Here is a 15,318-nt window from a genome sequence, read left to right on the forward strand (position 1 = left end):
GGAATCAAATGATCCTTTTTGGCGAACCATTAATATGCTTTGAAACCATAGTTAAATGCATTCCTATAACTGCTAAATCCCAGAGACAGGTCTAGTAAATGTAAGGTTCTCTCTCAAATCTGAGGGTAAAGAACTGAGAGCATCTATTTAAGAACTCAATTAAATTGATATCTGGAGAGGCAGACATCTGACTGTGAGAAATTATTCCCTTTACGCCAATAGGCACAGCCTGTACTTTAGAATAAATTTACTTTTAAAGTACACAAAAAAGCAGAAGAGTGTCTTGCTTAAAAAATGAAGGAAAAATAATAGAAATCCTCCTTAAAATAAGACCATATATTGGGAAAAATGAGACTTATACCATTGCTAATAAGGAAAAAGAATTAAAATAAATGCTAGGGAGCAAATGTGGGTTGTTGTTGGGTTTTTTTTTGAATCAATTTGGGAATGCAGCCAAGGATATAAATGTGCATTCACAGGACATATCTTCCCCATTTTGCTATGGAAAGCCAACAAGGCATTTGTTCATAGAAAGTTGCTAGATATAAAAGGCAGCAAAAGAAAAGGTGAAGAGTGAAACTTCGATAAAGAGCTTAAGCTAATGAAAAGTGTGCTGGGGCAAAGTGACCCATTCTAAACTCCTGCTGGAGCAGTGATTTCGGCACACCATTACAATCCCTTTATACTGATGATTCTTTATAAAGTCAGTAAAGGGTAAAATGAAAAGGTTCAAGGTAAGATTGACAGTCTAGAAATTATAGAAATTGAACATCTCTTGAAACTGACATAAAGGAACGGTGTGGAACAGTCAAGCAAGACAGGCAAGCAGTTGGCATGACAGCTTCAAGTGGAGTAGTAGAATTATTCAAGAAATAAAGAATTTAAGTGAAGAAATATGAAGAAATACAGATATTTTTTTATTTAAGGTGTTTTACATGAAACTGCATACTTTTGAAGTGCTAACAATGCAAATCTTGCTATATATATAAAACAGTAAACTTCCCCCTCCGTATTCGCGGGGGTTAGGGGCAGAGCTGGCCCGCGAATGGCTGCTGTGAGTTCCCGTAGTCTCTCAAGACTACGACAGGAACTTCCCACAGCCATTTGCTATGAGTGATCTGCACGGGGCAGGAGCATAGGAAGATCGCTCCTGACCCGAAAGCCTGCTAGACCACCAGGTACGGTCTGGGATGTCGAGAGGAAGGAAGGAGGGAGGCAGGGAAGGTCCGGAATGCAGCTTTATTTTTTTTTTTTTTTTAAATTGTGAATAATCGAATCTGCGGATACTGAAACCGCGGATTCGGAGGTCTCACTGTATTTAGGGACTGCTATCTGCCTGCTCTCAGAAACTATGCATATGCATACCTTAATATTCATGTGAGAGACTTGATGGCAAAAGCCAATGTGTAATCAGCATTCAGATTGTTGTCTGTCCATCCTTCCCAGGGCTGTCCCAAGGCTGTGCAAGCACACAGGAAACAGGAGTAGAAGAATCACTCCCTGTCTATTGTCTCCCCTATGATGAAAATGATGCAGCATGGATGTTGGGGGATAGGGTGTTTGGTAGAGAGAGCAATTTCAGCTCAGAACAATCTTGTTCAATTTATCTCTTGGGTTTCAAATTCAAAAGAAAAAACTATGTAGACAAATGCATGCCTATGGGCTATTCAGTGGCTTGTTTTGAGGCCTTTGTAATTTTTCCACTGGGCACTTTCTCGGGTAGGGAGGAAGTCCACGCATTTAGTGGGGGCGTGGCTAGAGTGGGATTAGGGTAGGGATGGGTGGGCCTGGGGGGTCTGGATTATTCTGTAGGAATTTTCTTCTACACTGAAGTAAAGCAATCAAGTTTAGGAACAATCAGCCTACATTGCTATGAATTATTTGAGGATAGTCAACGATTCCTTTTACCAGTTCTCAGCAGTAAGACTTTACAGCACAAGCATACTCCAATGGAAAATAAGCCATTAGCCTCTCTTAGGTGCAGCAGAGAGACCAGTCTATGCTCGTTAATGCTTCCTTCCCCAGGGAATTTATTTTTCACCATGGTAGTACTGTGGCATATTTAATTTAGAAGACATGGGAAAGGAGGACAGAGAGACACATTTGAGATGAAGAGAAGGACAAAGGAGAAAAGTAGGCAAAGAAGAAAAGACTGAAGGCACAATGGGTTAGGGCAGGGGTAGGCAATTCCGGTCCTCGAAAGCTGGAGCCAGGTCAGGTTTACAGGATATCCACAATAAATATGCATGAGATAGATTTGCATCTCAAGGAGGCAGTGCATTCAAATCCATCTCATAAATATTCATTGTGGATATCCTGAAAACCTGACCTGGCTCCGGCCTCATTGTGGATATCCTGAAAACCTGACCTGGCTCCGGCTCTCGAGGACCGGAATTGCCTACCCCTGGGTTAGGGTAAAGGACAAGTGGTGCAGTGGAAGAATGGGAGGACAGAAGGGCAAAGAAAGACAGAAAGAGAAGAGCAAAGAGGCATGAGGAGGAACTGTATGTACTGAAAGAAAAAAGGAAGACAGATAAGTAGATCTGAAGTACAAGAAGAGAAAGAAAGTGACAATAGTGCTAGGGAAGAAAAAATGAAAATTTTTGAAAGAAATAGATGAAATGGTGTGATTTCTGTTGCCTTTTCTCTGTGCCACAAAAACAGCCTTTGAATAATTCCAGGCTCTGTCTCCAGGCTTTCCAAGCTTTCCAGGCTCTGTCTCCTTCTTACTCCATGTCTCTAGCACCCTTTTTAAAAAAAAAAAATTCTTTATTGATTTTCCATATATCAACAGTGCAATACAAAAGTATATAAGCATATAATAAATCAAGAAAAGCACATTCATCTTACAGGCATGCATGAGCCTTCAAACCCACCCACCCATCCAATAACTAGTCAACTAAAACATAAATACATAGATTCTTTCAATAACCTTTCCCTATTTAAAGTAGTAATGTAATCTTACCCTCCTCCCACCCACCCTTGATGTATGTATTCAAAGGGCTAAAATTAAGATAAAAGTATCCCTCCCCCATTTTGATTTAACGCAGCGAAGAGTGAGGATACACAGAAGCGATGTCTCGGACACAATAATTATGAGCTGGATCCCCTGAAGAAGCCACAGGTATAAAATAGGTCCCTCGGTTGTCAATGCGTAAGATAAGTATTGTTGGCATTATTATAATAAAATATTATAGGGGTGGTAGATTCAGGGGCAATGTTAGGAAATTCTACTTTACGGAGAGGGTAGTGGATGCCTGGAATGCGCTCCCGAGAGAGGTGGTGGAGAGTAAAACTGTGACTGAGTTCAAAGAAGCGTGGGATGAACACAGAAGATTTAGAATCAGAAAATAATATTAAATATTGAACTAGGCCAGTTACTGGGCAGACTTGCACTGTCTGTGTCTGTGTATGGCCGTTTGGTGGAGGATGGGCAGGGGAGGGCTTCAATGGCTGGGAGGGTGTAGATGGGCTGGAGTAAGTCTTAACAGAGATTTTGGCAGTTGGAACCCAAGCACAGTACCGGGTAAAGCTTTGGATTCTTGCCCAGAAATAGCTAAGAAGAAAAAAAAAAAAAAAAATTAATTGAATCAGGTTGGGCAGACTGGATGGACCATTCGGGTCTTTATCTGCCGTCATCTACTATGTTATGTTACTATGTTATAGAATGCAAACATTGGTCGCTGTACCTTAAGAAGGATATGACGATACTCGAGAGGGTTCAGAAGAGAGCAACACGTTTGATAAAAAGTATGGAAAACCTGTCATACGCTGAAAGATTGGAGAAACTTGGGCTCTTTTCCCTGGAGAAGCGGAGACTTAGAGGGGACATGATAGAAACTTACAAGATCATGAAGGGCATAGAGAAAGTGGAGAGGGACAGATTCTTCAAACTTTCAAAAACTTCAAGAACAAGAGGCCATTCGGAAAAATTAAGAGGGGGCAGATTCAGAATCAGTGCTAGGAAGTTCTTCTTCACCCAAATGGTGGTGGACACCTGGAATGCGCTCCCAGAGGGCGTGATAGGACAGAGTACGGTATTGGGGGTTCAAGAAGGGATTAGACAATTTCCTGAAGGATAAGGGGATAGAAGGGTATGGATAGAGGATTACTATACAGGTCCTGGACCTGATGGGCTGCCGCATGAGCGGACTGCTGGGCATGATGGACCTCTGGTCTGACCCAGCAGAGGCACTGCTTATGTTCTTATTTGGGGTGCATTTCAAAATAAGGGGAGCAATATAAGAAGAGGGTTTTCTTTTTATGTGTACGAACCTTCGTGAGTGATCTATTCAGACACAAAATAGGCCTTGGAATCTATGAGGTCTATTTCTCCTTTCACCTGTTGTTTAGTACACCATTCCAGATGCCATGTTTAAATTTCATCAATTGTGTTTGGCTGTTTGCAGCATTACTGGAAGATTAATTCTGTACTAGACGCCTCAGAGTAATGCTAAGGATCTGCTGGAGGCAATGCATTTGGAACATTTCCAATTTCTGGATATCCAATTGTTGAAGCAGCCGTGATTTATCTATGGAGCAGCACTTGCAGTATTAGTTATAGATATATCTGCATTTCAGAGTGTTCAGCAATGTTTGGCTTCTACTGTAAGCCTCAGATGAATGACCCAAATGCTGCTGTGACAGCACCAGTTCAGCTTTTCACTTCAACTGTTGAGGCAACTTTCTTCTCCTGCACCACGAAGCTGAGGTATTTGAATTGTTGTACATATTATTAGGTTAGTTTTTCTATTTCATTTACTCCCTTTATTTCTGTTCCTCCCAAGGACCCCTGAGGAAGGCAGTATTTTGCCGAAACACTGCCCTGTGTTGGGTCCAGATTCCAGTGTGTGTTTGTTGTATTACTCAACAGAGACTGCACATTTTATATTCAATCAACTATTTTTTCTTATCACCTGGATCTATGGTCTGGTTCCACTTTGTGTGCTTGTGGTCATTACATTACATTACATTAGTGATTTTTATTCCGCTTGTACCTTGCGGTTCAAAGCGGATTACATAAGAAGAGAACTGGACATTTCCAGGATGGTACATGACAATAGAGAATACAGTTTGAGGATAGAGACTTAATAACAGAATGATAGTAAAGACTTAATAACATCGGAAGATGTTTTGGACGGCAGTGTTTTGGTTTCTTGGGGGATGGGGTGAGGGAGGTTAGGTAGATTGTATATATTTTTTGAACAGCAGTGTTTTGATTTCTTTACGGAATGTCTTGAGGTCTGATGTTGTGGTTAACAATCTGGTGATGGAAGGTTCAAGTTTTGCAGCATGTGTTGCCAGGAGGCTATCATAAAGCTTTTTGCGGTGAGTACCCTTGAGTGGTGGGTATGTGAATGATGTCAGTGTTCTTCTTGTTCTGGTTGGAAGGTTACGGTTTAGGCGGTCATTTAGGTAGGTGGGTGCAGTACCGTTAATTACTTTGAAGAGTAGACAGTATAGTTTGAATTGAATTCTGGCTCGAATCGGTAGCCAGTGTGAGTCTAGGTAGGCATTGGTGATGTGGTCAAATTTTCCGAGTGAGTAAATTAGTCTAAGGGCTGTGTTCTGAACGGTTTGGAGTTTTTTGATCATGTTTGTGGGGCATGGTAGATAAAGGATATTGCAGTAGTCCACGAGACCTAGTACCAGGGATTGTACAATTATCCTGTAGTGTTCTTTGTCACTTGTTCTAATTGCACTCCATTCAGTACTTTTGTCTTCTCTGCACTGATGACCAGTCCAAATGGCTAAGCTACATCTCTAATGTTGCAAAGGATATCGGTGACTTCTGCTTCAATGTCAGCAAAGATTGCAATGTCATTTACGTGCATAAGATCAGTGATAAACTGTTCCTGGCCAAACTCAATTTCTTAATTGTCTATGAAGAGTCTTCACTTGATGGCATTCACTACAGTGCTGAAAACAATGGGGATAAAGCACATCCCTGGAGGCCCTTTGTACAGACTAGAAAGGCTTTCAGTGATTCTTGAGTAATCATAGGTTTGTTATAGAAGCCATATCATGGCACTAAGCATTCCCTCAGCAGCAAGTATTTTCAAAAGTTTATAGTTTATTTAAAATGTGCAAATTTTAACGACATATGCTGGTTTTAAGTATATATCAACAGATATAGTAAGAGTTTATGTTCCTTGCTCATCACTTCCTTGGGGCATCTTCATAAGAACACGCCTTACTGGATCAGACCAATGGTCCATCTAGCCCAGGAGCCTGTCTTCACGGTGGCCAATCCAAGTCACAAGTACCTGGCAAAAACCCAAACAGTAGCAGCATTCCATGCTACTGATCCAGGGCAAGCAGTGGCTTCCCCCATGTCTGTTTCAGCAATAGACTATGGGCTTTTCCCCTGAGAATTTGTCTAAACCTTTTCTTAAACTAGCTACATTAACCACTCTGGCTGGGTGGAACTGGGCAGGCCTGGGGGCATGGCCATGGGTCTAGATTTTACAGTCGTAAAATCTGGGAGCCCTAATTTAACCCTACTCTCTGTTTTCTGTCTGATAACCAGTTCTTAATCCACAATTGAACATTGCCTTCACTCCGTGGTGTAGTGTGGGTCTCAGGTGATGGGGGGGCAGTGATCTAATCTAATCTAATCTTCTATTTGTGCATTGCTTATACCTATACAGGCTCAAGGCGACTGTAAAGAGAGGTAAGAGGGGAGAGAAAGAGGAGGGAGAGAGAGGAGGTGGATAGGTAAGATGGAGAGAAAGGGGAGAGAAAAACAGGAGAGAGAGGAGGAAGGGAAAGGGAGAGGAGGGTAAAGGAGATTAAGTATCGAACAGATAGGTTTTCAGTTTTCTTCGGAAGATGATGTAGCAAGGTTCAGTTCTGGTCTTTTCTGTAAGGCCATTCCCAATTTTGACTCCTAGGAAGGTAAGCATGGAGTGGAAAACTCGTGATCACATTTGCATCTTACGCAACACATAAAACTTCTAACCCTCATCCCTCCCCTCTGGCAATCCAATCCCAACTGAAAGTATGAGAGTGCAGCTGGTGGTTCAGTAGCCCTAGAACTTCTCTAACCTACTCTTCCTGACACAGGTGGCTGTTCTGCTTATAAAGGACACAGCTCAGATCAGATGTTTTTCCTGGCTGTGCTCTGTAGGTTTCTACTGCATTAGAGAAACACTGGCCTGCAAGATTCCTGACTCCAGTTTCCTGCTGTCAATTGATATCATTCAGCAGAATGTAAGGCGAGAAGTGAGAGAGAAAGAGGTGACAAATACCCCTATGAAAAGGGTGCAGAGGTGTACTTGAAAGAATCTAAGCCTACCCCAGGCTCATAGAGCCCCAAACCAAGAGAGTAGACACAAAACACCTCAGTTGGAGCCTAACTTAATTTTTTAATTGATTCAGCACTGATAATTGAAAGCACCATTAATAACCAATTTAGAAAACATTAAAAAATGAATTAGCCATTAGGTGCCTAACTCAGTAGGAGCTGCAAAAACCCAGACACATGGCCCCCCTCAGTTATGCCTCTAACTCCACCCTGTTCCACCTCAGCCCCTCCCGGTTCAGCCTCCAGCCACACCCTCCACAAACCTCCTTTCATCTTCCTGGACAAGCTCTGGCCACATCTGGAGGACCTGGAGCATGTTCGGATGTGTGTCCGACATTGCCGCTTGGATGTCTTGCCGCCATCTCAAACTGAATATGGCTAAAGCTGAACTCATTATCTTTTCGCCAAAACCTGTCTCCCCCTCTCGCCATTCTCTATCTCTGTGGATAACGTTATCCTCCTTCCTGTCTCGTCGGCTCGCAACCTTGGGGTGATCTTTAACTCCTCTCTCTCCTCTGCTCAGATCCAACAGACTGCCAAATCCTGTTGCCTCCTCCTCTATAACATTACCAAAATCCGTCCTTTTCTCTCTGAACACACGACCAAAACCCTTGTCCAAGGTCTCGTCACTTCGCACTTAGACTACTGCAACGTACTTCTCTCGGACCTCCCACGCACCTGTCTTTTGACTCTTCAGTCCATTCAAGTTTCAAGTTTAATGGAGATTTGATTAATCGCTTAATCATAATTCTAAGCGATGTACATAATAATAAAATTACAAAATGTGGGGAGCAATACAATAAATAACAAAAATCAGGTCTGACAAGACTATTGACAAACGTAACAAAACTAAGAACATAAGGGAAGAGAGGGATAAGAACTACAAATTATTTAAAAGTTAAAGAGACATATAAGGAAGATACAGAAGGAAAGGGAAGTTAAAAATTACTTCAATAAAATTAGAGAGAAAAAGTAAAATTCAAAATGCTTCTGCATGACTCATATTCCGTGAGAGCCGCTATTCTCACATTACCCCTCTCCTCAAGTCGCTTCATTGGCTCCCCATCCATTTCCGAATACGGTTTAAACTCCTCTTGCTGACCTAAAAATGTATTCGCTCTGAAGCCCCCCAATATCTCTCCTCGCTCATCTCCCTCTGTGCTCCCCCCCCCCCCCCCGTGATCTCCACTCATCGGGCAAGCCCCACTTATCGGTATCCTTCTCTTCCATTGCCAACTCCAGACTCCATCCCTTCTTTCTTGCGGCGCCGTATGCCTGGAACAGGTTGCCTGAATCAATATGTCATGCTCCGTCCCAGGCAGTGTTCAAATTCAAGCTAAAGGCCCACTTTTTTGAAATTGCTTTCAACTCTTAAACTCCCCCTCACTGCTGTCAGTTACCTATACGCACTATAACCTCCCCAACCCTGAAATGTCCTGTCTAAATTAGATTGTAAGCTCTTCTGAGCAGGGACTGCCTATTGTATGTTAAAATGTACAGCGCTGCGGATGCCTTTCAGTGCTATAGAAAAAAATAAATAGTAGTAGAAGTAGTAGTGACGTTATTCGCACATGCTCAGATGCCCTCCCAATGCGGCCGGAACTCGTCGGGGCTTTCCGAAACCCGGACAAACTGCCATTTTTAAAAGTCCTCTAAAAAGAGGACATATTACATTACATTAGTGATTTCTATTCCGCTTGTACCTTGCGGTTCAAAGCGGATTACATTGGAAGAGAGCTGGACATTTCCAGGAGGTTATATTACATTGGAAAATTGCTGGTACAGGTTATAAATCTGGGTTTTCCCAGACATCTGGTAACCCTAAGTAGGAACCTACCACTTTGAGGTAGGCGTCTAGACTGAGGCACCTACTGGCAAGTAGGCAAGGTTAGGGGCAGATTCAGGACAGATTTGGAGCATAGTTTCACTTAGATGCACTCATTACATGGCAGTGCACCTAAGGTTCAAAACGGCATCTAGCAGATGATTGACACCTAGGAGCTAGTTGCTGTTTATAGAATCGGAAGCCAATGATGGTGTTTTAGAATGGGAGGGGTCATTACATGGTCATGAAGGAGGGAATGAGAGAGTATATGAAGTTGATGCAGCAGGAGGGAGTGGGCATCTCTCCTGCCAATTTTTGGGGCAGGAGTTTGGGGGGGTCAGTGCGGGGAACATTTGTGGCGGCAGGAGGGAGTAGGCTTAAAAATGATAAGTAGTAATAGTGAACTTGTCTGTGAAAGAAAGACTTTTGTTTATTAAAATAGTTATGGAAAAAGATAATTCTTGACAGCATTCATCATTTTGCAGGGTAAAAAGCGTCAATATGATCAAGAGATTAAAAACCTAGAAAAGCAGCAAAAGCAGACCATAGAGCGTCTAGAACAGGAACACACGACCCGCTTGCGAGATGAGGCAAAGCGGATTAAATCAGAACAGGAGAAGGAGATGTCTAAGTTTCAAAATCTGCAGGGGTTGGGGTTTTTTTTGTTTCAGACCAGTAGATGGAAGTTCTGCAAAATACAAAGACATCAGTGGTGCACATTCTCCAAAGCTGACATATTCCAATGAATAAATTTAAATAAAATGTAGTTTTCTATCTTTGTTGGCTATGCCTTTCATTTTTGCAGTTGTATCGGTCCTATAATTTCTACTTTTTACTGTCTGCCCTCTAGATTCTATTTCCAGGATCTGCAATCCATTTGCCATTTCTCCTTTTTCTCTTATTTTCTTCCATTCCTCCCCACTTCTCTGTTTCTGGCAGCGGTCTTTCATTCATTCTTTTCTGCCTTTTTGTTCACTCAGAGTTCACCCCTTTTGCAAGCCTTTCCATTCCTTAATTTTCTACTTTATTGCTTTTCACCTCTCTACATACTTTCCCTCTGCGTATCTCCCCACCCTTCCTTCTTCCTAATTTTCCTGTTCCCCATCTCTCACTTATTTATTTTAAAAATTTATATACCGCCTGGAGTCTCAGCAGTTTCCAAGATAACTGTCTTTCATCAATGACCCCATTTATACCCTTTATATTCTCTCCCTCCCTAGCCTTCATCCACTGTCTTCTCCCTCTAATCCCTTGCAAGCCACAGATTTTTCCCTATGTTGGCCATCCCCTCACTTCTCTCAGTGCCTTTCTTCTGTCTCCTATCCTCCTTAACCTAAGTTTCTGTTATCTCCTTTCATCACCTGAACAGCTCATCCTGCCCCATTCCATTAAACAATCAGGTATCAGGGGGAATAGGTAGCCTTTTTACATCAATTCTCCCCTGTCTCCTTGACCCCTTCCCCAGCAGCCACCCACTTAACTCTTCCTCATTTATCTTTCCTTTCTTTCCCTAGATATGCCCTTGCCCTCCCCTCCTCCCACAGAATCTGTCCTTGCTACTCTGCCATCTCATTCACCAACATCTACCAGCTTCACTCTTTTTTGCCCCCTCCCTCTCTGCAACTAGCTAACATAATTCACTTATCCCTCCCCCCCCTCCACTCTAGCCAACATTATTCCCTTTCTCCCACCCATCCTAAAATCTGGTCCCTGAGTACTAAGAGCTCCTTTTACAAAGCCGTGCTAGCGGGGTTAACGCGCGTGACTTTTCATCATGTGCTAACCCCCGCACTGGCCAAAAACTACTGCCTGCTCAAGAGGGGCGGTAGTAGCTAGCGCATCTGGCGGTTTAGCGCGCCTATTTAAAAGGAGCCCTAAGTGACTCCTCCTATTCTTTCACTTCAGCCACACTGTCTCTGGATGCCACAGGATGCCAGCTCCTGCTGGCACTGTGAAAACATTTGAAACCTGCAGGCAAGCATGTCCTGTATCCTGTGATTAAAGTCAAACAATAAAAACTGCTTTTGTGGAGCATCTGCACCTCGATCATAAGGAAGAGCAAACACTTCTCCCTCGCCCACCCCTGCTACAGTACTACAGTTTGGGAATGGCTCAACCATACCTCTTCCCACTATCCCTTCAATCAGGAAAAAAAATGATGTGATATATTTTTTATATATATCTCTTATAATAAAACCCTAAGCGGCGCATGCGCACTCTTATCGGCGTGCTTCCATGATCCGTAGATCTGCGGCCGGCAAGAGTGCGCATGTGCGCTTACTACGGCCCCACGCGTGGCAGAGAAATTTTAAAAAGCGGCACTCTCTGCTCTCCAGCAATGGCATGTTCTGCACGGCGGTTTTCCCAGATTAAAAAAGAGACTACGGCAGTGGAGATAATAGGGGAAGCCGAAGAAATCAGCTGTTTGCAACGGCCTCGCACTCGCGGTCTCGCTGGCTCCCTTGCTGGGGTTTTTCGCGGTGGCGGCTCCTCTTGCATCCGGCCCTGTGTCCAGGGCTTCTCTGGGGGCTGGCTCCCATGGAGATGTTGTTTTTCTGTTTGGGGCTGCGGTGGCGGCTTCTCTCGGGAGCCGCACCAGCGTCGGAGACCTCTCTGACGTCAGAACGTCAGAGACAAGGCTTCCGACGCTAGTGCGCCTCTTGAGGGAGGATGCCGTGGCGGCTTTGGACAGAGGGGCAGCATTGTTGTGGGAGCCGGCCTTCGGAGAGGCTTGGGACGCGGGGACGGATGCGGGAGGGGCTGCCGCCGCAAAGGGCTTTGGTGAGGGATCCAGCCAGACTGCGAGTATGGGGCCGTTGTAAGCGTGGATCAGTCGAGGAGCTGCCGCTGCCGAGGCTTTGAAATTGCTCTCCCACCGTCACTCCCTCCCGCCCCGGCTCTGTCTCTGCCCAGGTTCAAAAGCAGAAGATGCAGTCAGCCTGCACTCCCTCGCTCCTAAATTGTGGACAGGCTCAAGAATTACATTAGACAGCTTTCATCGTCCTGAGCCCCCCCACCCTTTTTTTTTTTCTTTCCGCTCCCTAGATCGAGACTGTGCAATGAGTTTCTCTAAAGAACATCGTCTACTTAGCAATCCCCCAAAAGAATATGCGACGATTACAACTAATGCAAAACACTGCGGTCAGACTAATCTTCGGTCTAAAGAAGTTCAATCACGTGACGCCATACTTCAAACAGCTACACTGGCTGCCGATGGAAGTTCGTGTAAAGTTTAAGTTCGCCTGCCTCTGTTTTAAAGTTTTCTACGGTCTAACCCCTAAATACATCACTGACCTATTCTCCTTCTCAGCCAACAAACACAAGAGAAGCTCCCACTCGTACTTCGTTTCTCCCCCGGTTAGAGGATGCAAACTAAAAAAACATCATGAGCATCTTCTCTCACATCAGGCTGCTCTATGGGGTAAAGACCTAGAACAACTCCTACTGCCCACCACTTATGAGGTATTCAGGAAACGCCTCAAAACCCACCTAATCCTGAAAAACCTAGACAGCTGACCCACTTCCCTCTTTCCCCTCTCTTGCCCTTTCTCCCCATTGTTCCCACATCCCTTAAGTTAATTCAAATTGTACGTCAACTCAACTTGTACTCCACTAATCTTTTGTAAACCGCATAGAACTTAACGGTATTGCGGTATATAAACTGTTATTATTATTATTATTATTATTATTAAAGAGTCTAGATTGTCTCTCCGATTAAATGTTAACATTTCACATCTAGCACCCGTTAATCTAACGGGCTTAAACACTAGTATATATATTTTTTATTTTGTAAATTTAAATGTAGTTATATTGCTGTTGGGTAATATTAATTTTTGTAGAAAAGTGTTTATATATTTAACTAGCTGATGACCCGGCGTTGCACGGGTATTTAATTATAGCAATAACACAGTAAATGGATTGAAATAAAGATACTTTATAGTGGTGAATGAAATTATTTTTTACAGCTTTATAAAAAGTACAATAATCAAATTATAATGTGAAATATTTGACAAAATGAATACAATACAACTAACACAAAACGTGATTATAAACAACAATTTTAGTTTCACCTCCAGGAGCAAGAACATATAAATTCTTGGGTGAACCCACCCTTGATCAAGCAACATAGAGTTGTCCATGGGAAAAACAGGGGGATCTTAAATCCACTGCACAGTATGTAATAGTCTATCCCTGTGATTTGTTGATTGTGATAGAGAATGCAAGTCTCACTGGAATTTGCAATCTCTTAAACAGAAAAGGAAGATCTGTTGGAATAAGTGGCATCCAAAAGTTTCAGTATTGATTTAAACAACTCAATATGTGGAAACTCAGGTTGAAAAGAAACTCCATGTAGTTTGTTCCCGGTTCAGAATGGAACCTGTGTTCCTAGTTCAGGATATGTGAGTACTCATGTAATGTAATAACATTATGAACTGGGGTGCATGAAGGAAACAGTTACAAACACAGTTAGAACATACAAACTCTATATGTATGGTGTCCGTGGTAGAATAGAAACGATGTCCCTAGTGGTTATAGTGTCATAGAAAGTGTTTTATAGTTGGAATTACAGTGTGAATGGCAGCTTTTTACATTTTTTCCATTGACATGAATGGGTGAAATCTGATTTTCTGTTTGTAGCTCTGCCCACATGTGCAGGTGGGCAGCGAGACCCCCAGAACATATCACCCCAGGTAGTGAGGGATCAGCATACCAAGTTTCGTTCAAATCGGTCAAGCCGTTTTTGCGTGATCGCAGCACATACACACACACATACATACACACATACATACCTCCGATTTTATTTATATATAGATATGTATGTCCCAGAAGATCTGAGTTGTAAATGGTGAACTGAAGAAATATGATATTCTTAATTGCTTTCTCTATTCCTTTCTGGACACATCCTAACATGCTGTCTGGTTTTATTTATGTACTGCTACACACAGAGCTGAGAATTTCACTCTATTGGCCACAGAATTTCCTAGATGCCAACTCCTAACGTTGAAGACAATCATCTTTCTGGACATCCAGGCCATTGATCGTCCAGACCAGCAGTATGTCTATCTTTATACCGCATTTTCGACCAAAAATTTGTCTAATTCCCAAATGCCCAGAACAAGACCATTTGGAAGTGGGAGGGACCAGCATGCATTGCATAAATGTGGTGAGAATTTTATTTTAAAGGACGCCTATTTAGAATGTTCAAAATAACCCAACTATAACTATATGATGCTGGGTTCCATATTAGGATTCACCACCAAGGAAAAGAATATAGGGGGTCATCATGAAACTTGCAGAATGTGCAGCGGCAATCAAAAAAGCAAACAATCTTAGGAATTATTAGGAAAAGGAATAGTAGAGAATAAAACAGAATAGCATATGCCTCTTATCGCTCTTTGGCAAGACCACATCTTGAGTATTTTCTTAAGTTCTGGTCACCACATCTCAAAAAAGATGTAGCAAAACTGGAAAAGTTACAAAGAAGTGACCAAAATGATTAAGGAGATGGAACGAATCTCATATGAGGAAAAGCTAAAGAGGTTAAGGCTCTTTACCTTGGAGAAAAGACACCTGAGCTCAATTCCGCCGTTAGCGTCTAGCCACGCAGCATTCCGCGCATTAATGCCCTAATGCAGCTTAGTAAAAGGAGCCCTTAAATCAAATAGGAGGTAGGTTTATTTTCCATTTAACATATAGTTAAGCTCTGGAGCTCTTCTGCCGAAGCAAGACGTGGCAAAAAACGTTAATGCAGCTGAGTTTAATAAAGGGATGGACAAATTCCTGGAGAAATAGTCCATAAAGCTTTATTAGGGTAGACCTGAGGAAAGTCATGCTTATCCCTGAGGGTAAGTAACATAGAATCTAGCTACTTTTGGGGATTCTGCCAGGTTCTTGTGACTTGGACTGGCCACTGCTGGGAACAGGGTACTGACCTAGATGAACCCTTAGTCTGACTCAGTAGGTCAACTCTTATGTTCTTATTTTATAAAGGCAACATTGACACCTTTGTGCCTTTATTAAATAGACACAAACGGGAAAAATCTATATATGGCGCCTATCATGCCTTATATAAGCATTACTTCCACACTGAGTATTGAATGTAAAAAGTGTTCTAATGGATACAAAGGCCTGGATTCTCAAAGTGGTGTCAATTTTCTAGGTGCTGGTAGGCTCCCATACCTGCCAT

This window comes from Geotrypetes seraphini, chromosome 2 (genome assembly GCF_902459505.1).
Source record: "Geotrypetes seraphini chromosome 2, aGeoSer1.1, whole genome shotgun sequence".
Lineage (NCBI taxonomy): Eukaryota > Metazoa > Chordata > Amphibia > Gymnophiona > Dermophiidae > Geotrypetes > Geotrypetes seraphini.